The sequence below is a fragment of the Lynx rufus genome, unplaced genomic scaffold (assembly GCF_022079265.1).
Source record: "Lynx rufus isolate CCGP_SWC_20201006 ecotype Redwood Valley unplaced genomic scaffold, mLynRuf1.p SCAF_6, whole genome shotgun sequence".
NCBI lineage: Eukaryota > Metazoa > Chordata > Mammalia > Carnivora > Felidae > Lynx > Lynx rufus.
The window spans coordinates 144,982,654-144,987,779 of record NW_025814878.1 but is presented as its reverse complement, the minus strand read 5'-3'; the positions used below and the strand labels follow the sequence as shown (position 1 = coordinate 144,987,779).

General features: G+C 55.7%; 2 non-coding genes across 2 annotated transcripts; one reads left to right on the top strand and one right to left on the bottom strand.

Moving 5' to 3' along the window:
• Window positions 1–3,826: 3,826 nt before the first annotated feature.
• On the bottom strand, window positions 3,827–3,898 carry TRNAE-CUC (transfer RNA glutamic acid (anticodon CUC)). Its single transcript has one exon. It is a non-coding gene; the product is annotated as a tRNA-Glu (tRNA).
• A 456-nt stretch (window positions 3,899–4,354) lies between these two features.
• On the top strand, window positions 4,355–4,427 carry TRNAF-GAA (transfer RNA phenylalanine (anticodon GAA)). The gene has a single exon. It is a non-coding gene; the product is annotated as a tRNA-Phe (tRNA).
• Window positions 4,428–5,126: the final 699 nt, after the last annotated feature.

The following is a 5,126-nucleotide window of genomic DNA, read 5'->3' as shown; positions in this document are numbered from 1 at the left end:
CGCACGTTCCCGCGGCTCCCGTCACTGCCGGAAGCCGCAGACGCGCGTGCTCTCGCGGGGATGCTTGTGCTCTCGCGTAACGCGCGTGGTCTCGCGGGACATGCGCTGGAGGGGATGCGCGTACTCGCGCGGTCCTGGAGGCACAGCTGTGGTGTCCCCGCGCGCAGGCGCTGGCGGAGAGGGTGGCGCCAGTCCCCTGGTGGCTGCCGGACCCTGGTTGTGGCCACATCCCCCCATCCTCCGAGGTCAGCATCCACGGCTCTCCTCTGTTCACACGGCCTCAGCCTCCTACAGAGGTCACCAGCTGCGCCTTACAGGGTCAAGCTGGAGCACCTCCCAAATAAGCGTGGCGGGCACGCTTCACCTCCCCCACAGGAGCCCCAGGGCACCCCTGGAAACACTAGTTATTTTACCGGGGTTTGGCTGGACCGTCATCCTTGAGAGAGACCTGCGTAGACTCGGGTACGACCAGGCAGGTGTAAGGCGCTGAGGTTGACTTGCGCAGCAATAACGCCCCTTGGAAATGTTGGCCTGATAACCTGCTGACAGAGTCCCAGCAGCCTTCCCAGGTGCGACAGCGCCCACACCTACTGTCCTTGACAACGTGTATCCACCTGGACAGGAATAGAATATTCCAGATGGCGGAATATTCACACTGCGGATGACAGGACCCTCTCCGGCCAGACCCAGGAGCCCCATACTCCCAGCCAGGCACGGGTTGTCTTGTTTTAAGTTGTGGTTAAAAACACATCACGCACAACTGAGCATTTTAACCGTTTATAAGGGTAGAGCTCAGTGGCGTTATGTACGTTCACATCCCGCTCCTTGCGTTCTCTGTCTCCTTTCCATTTTGTAAACAACCGGGGGATCACAACTCAGAGTCACAATTTGCCCAGAGAGCCCCACCCGGTGCGGGGGTGCCATCCCATCGATGGGGCTGGGTCATGTTTGTCCCTCTTCCTTCCTCCTTTGAATGGAGAGAAGGCGGCGCATGAAACAGCCAGTGACTGTGGAAAGAGGCTGAGGATTTCCCTGGGGAAGCAAGGTGGGAGAGGGAAGGCAGGTGGGTGATTGATCAATGAAGTGTTAGTGTGGCTTCAACAAACAAATGTATGTCACAAAGTGATTCACTAGTATGTCCTCATCCTTAGTTGCAATACTGTAGTAATTACCTGCAAAACTTCTTCAGGAAAATGACTAAGAAAAAAGATTATCAAGAAAGCAGAAGCAACATAGTCACCCTCCGAGCTAAAGCCTCACTTTCCCTAGTCCCACGATATATCCCAAGCTGCGAGCCCCCTTCCTCACCTGTGGTGTCTGCTGCCCTCACCTGGGCTCCCTGCCCAGTGCTCCCTGAATCCCTCACCACGACAGCAGTGTCCTCTCCACCATCAGGACTGTGTACTCCCATGCGTTCTGGATCTCCTGACGCGATGGCCAGAGCTTGGTACAGACCCACCACTTTGTGACCATATTTAATGCTTAGAGACACAGAGCAAGAATCCCATCCTGCTACATGTTCATTGATTCAGTGCTTCACCAACTTCACCTTGATCCATCCAAAAACTGATTTCTCTCTCTAGTGTTTGCATTCCTGCATGATGAACTCAGCGGGGAAAACAGAAGGATGAAGTAAGCTGAGAGAGACTATATCAACAAGTGGACAACGACAGGCTACCCAGTCATTCAGCAAGTATTGACTGCTAGCTACAGAGGATAGTTTGCAGGGAGAGGGACAAAACATAAGAGACTCTTAAATACAGAGAACAAACTGAGGGTTGCTGGAGGGGTTGTGGGTGAGGGGTGGGCTAAATGAGTAAAGGGCATTAAGGAGGTCACTTGTTGGGAGGAGCATTGGGTGTTGTATGTAGGGGATGAATCACTGCATTCTACTCCTGAAATCATCATTGCACTATATGCTAACTAACTTGGATGTAAAATTTAAAAAAAAAAAAAAATATATATATATATATATATATATATATATATATATAATTAGAAATAAAAAAAGTATAGTTTGTCAGCTTCCAGTATATACGAGGCTATTCTGTGTCTTTCTGCCTAATGTTTCACAGGAAATCAGCCCTCTAGGCCTGAAGGTAATTGCTTCCTGAGCAATCTTTTCACGTTGTCATATTTTGTCTTCTCTATATGTAGCAACAATCTTTGCTTCATTTCTTTTTATATTTATTTTTAGGGAGCAGTCTGGGTGGGAGCCCTGAATGTGCTTAATGTCTTTTTTTTTTTTTAACTTTTCCACATAAAGCTAATTAGATTAGGGACAAGGGACTCTTCTTTGAAAGCTATATGGTTTTTCTCCTGTTATAAGCTGTTACTTTTTCTCCATGGAGAAAAAAATTTCCCTAATCTGTATCTTAGCACAGTAGGTTCCGTTTGCTCTCCAGACTGCTACCTGTGGGTTTTGGTTTTGTATATATAATCAGTGCCAAACATAGTGCCCAGGTCTATGGTAGACAAACTTATTGGACAACTTAATCTTACATATGTGTCAAACTTTATTAACTGAGGGAGGTATTGGCAGGATGACAAAGGACTGCCCCAGCTCACAGAGGTTTGGGGATTTCATGACTTTATATAGAGGGGAAGGGGCGGGAATGTGAAACTAATCAGAAAAAGAGAACTGCTTCATTTAACATGATCATTAAAACATCGTGTCCCCACCTGTTGGTACAGTGAGATCAGGGGCACCACGACCTCGTGTGGCAGCAGAGAGGTCACGGTGCATGGAACTCGAGAAATGAGGAGGAAACAAGCACTACAACGTGGCTGCGATCTAGACGAGCCGAGTAAGAAGACTGGTGCCGCAGCGGGACAGACGGGACTTCACCGTCGGCTTCCCCAGGTGTGCGTTCAGGGACGCGGCGACCCCTTGTGCGTCCGTCCCGGCAGTTCCTCGGGCAGCTGTTGCCACCGACGTCCCGGGGAACAGGGCGTCCAGGGGGACAGGGCGTCCCGGGGGGCAGAGCGTACGGGGGAGCGGGGGCGTCCGGGGTGCACAGGGCGTCCAGGCGTCAGAGCCACGGCGGGGGACAGAGCGTACCGGGGGAGGGGGGCGTCCAGGGTGGCACAGGGCGTCCGGGGGGAGGGGCGGGGGAGGGCAGGGCGTCCCAGAGTCAGAGCCGCGGCGGAGCAGGCCGTCCAGGGGTCAGAGCCGCGGCGGGGGACAGAGCGTCCAGGGGGGAAGGGCCACGGCGGGGGACAGAGCGTACCGGGGGGAAGGGCCACGGCGGGGGACAGAGCGTACCGGGGGCGGGGGGGGGGGGGGGCGTCCAGGGGGCCACAGGGCGTCCAGAGGGACAGGGCGTCCAGGGGTCAGAGCCACGGCGGGGCTGGGTGTCCGGGGCTGGGGCAGGGAGGGGCAGGACGGGCTGCCAGGAAGGCTTGTCCGGGGCGACCCTGCTTGCATCAGCCGCCGCAGTCCTGGGCGCTCGAGGGGGTGGCGGGACACCCCCGCCTGGTGACTTCCAGGCCCCTCCCGGCCTCCTGCCCGTGGTCCAGGTGCTCAGCTCGTTCAAAGAGCCCCGCAGGTGACCGCTTCCCTCCGAACTTCCCGGCTCCGGAGCCCTCCCGTGGGGTCGGGGCCGCGGGACTCTGGGAACCGCGCGGCGCTGGCAGTGCAGCCGGGTGAGCGTTCTCTCATCGTTTTGTTTACACCACGGAGTTACGTTGTCATTTTGCACGTGCAACACCAACACTTGTGGAGGGTTGCAAAGATGCCTCACGTGAAAATGAAAAGTTAGTTCTTGTAGAATTCAATGCCAAGTGTACTCGCTCCTGCCGGCCGGCGCAGGCAGAAAAAGTCGCTTTCCCTGACCGGGAATCGAACCCGGGCCGCGGCGGTGAGAGCGCCGAATCCTAACCACTAGACCACCAGGGACGGTGCTAGGAGAGGCGCCGAACAACCCTACAGGCTGGATGCACCTGCCTCCGGCCTGTGAGCCGCCGCGCGACCTCGACCTCGGGGTCTATACCTGCGCGGGGGCGCGCGGGGAGGGAGGGGATGACTATGTGAACCCCACCCGCAGGGGGAACGGGGCGCGTGTGGACCCCACCCTCGGGAGGACGAGGGGCGTGTGGACTCTATCCTCAGGGGGGACGAGGGGCGTGTGGACCCCACCCGGGGTTCATGGCGGAGCTAAACCAGTCCTTAGGGCGGTCTTCATGGTAGCTACCTGGACTGTCTTCCGTGCCCCTCCTCGCAGATCGCGGAGGGATCCGACACGAAACCGTTCCTTTATCTTTGCTTTCCTCAACACGCTTCAGCACGCTGAATACGTAGAGAAAGACTCCAGTAATAAAGTCATCCGTCTTAGAAGAGGACCGAGTGGGCGGAGCCGAAATAGCTCAGTTGGGAGAGCGTTAGACTGAAGATCTAAAGGTCCCTGGTTCGATCCCGGGTTTCGGCAAAGAGACCTCTTTTTTTTTTTTTTTTCTGGAGCCTGTAATAGTTAGAATGTTGATTTTGACCCCAACAAGTGTGGCAATATCCGTTGAACCGAAAAATAAAAAAGAAAAAGGGCGACTTTTTCTGAAAACGTGCAGACCAGGAGGATGGTGCGATAAGGACGCCCTAGGAGAGGCCGGAAGAGAACGTGTAACGGGAGGAGCCAAAAGTGCTCAAGGAAAACCACTTCCCTCCCCTCTTCCCTGCGGCATCTGCTTCTCTGGCTGCAGCTCGGCTCCGCACAAACCCGCCCTCTCTTCCCGCCCGCGGACTCAATCCCAGCACCCGGAGCCCGAGGCTGGAGGCCCGAGGCGCTCCTTTCCGCGTCATGACCCCCTCCCCCACCCCCAGCCCCATTCTCTGCCAAAGGCAGGGACTGCAGGTGTACAGGGGAAAGGGACGTTTAATAGGAGGAATAGCAATTCCATCTTATTCTCCATTTCACGTCCCTTCAACAAATATTTATTGAGTGAGTGCGCTCCACGCAGCTCTGCAGAGCAAGAGAGGCAGGAAAGGAGAGCACAGGAAAGGTTCCCGGGACAGGGAACTGGCTGAGAATGTACTCCGCGAGGCGGGGCGGGGCGGGGAGCGCGGCAGAGGGAGCCCAGACGCTGCCTTAGCCTCCCTAGCCCTCCTGCTGACCTGCCCGCTCTGAGCTGGG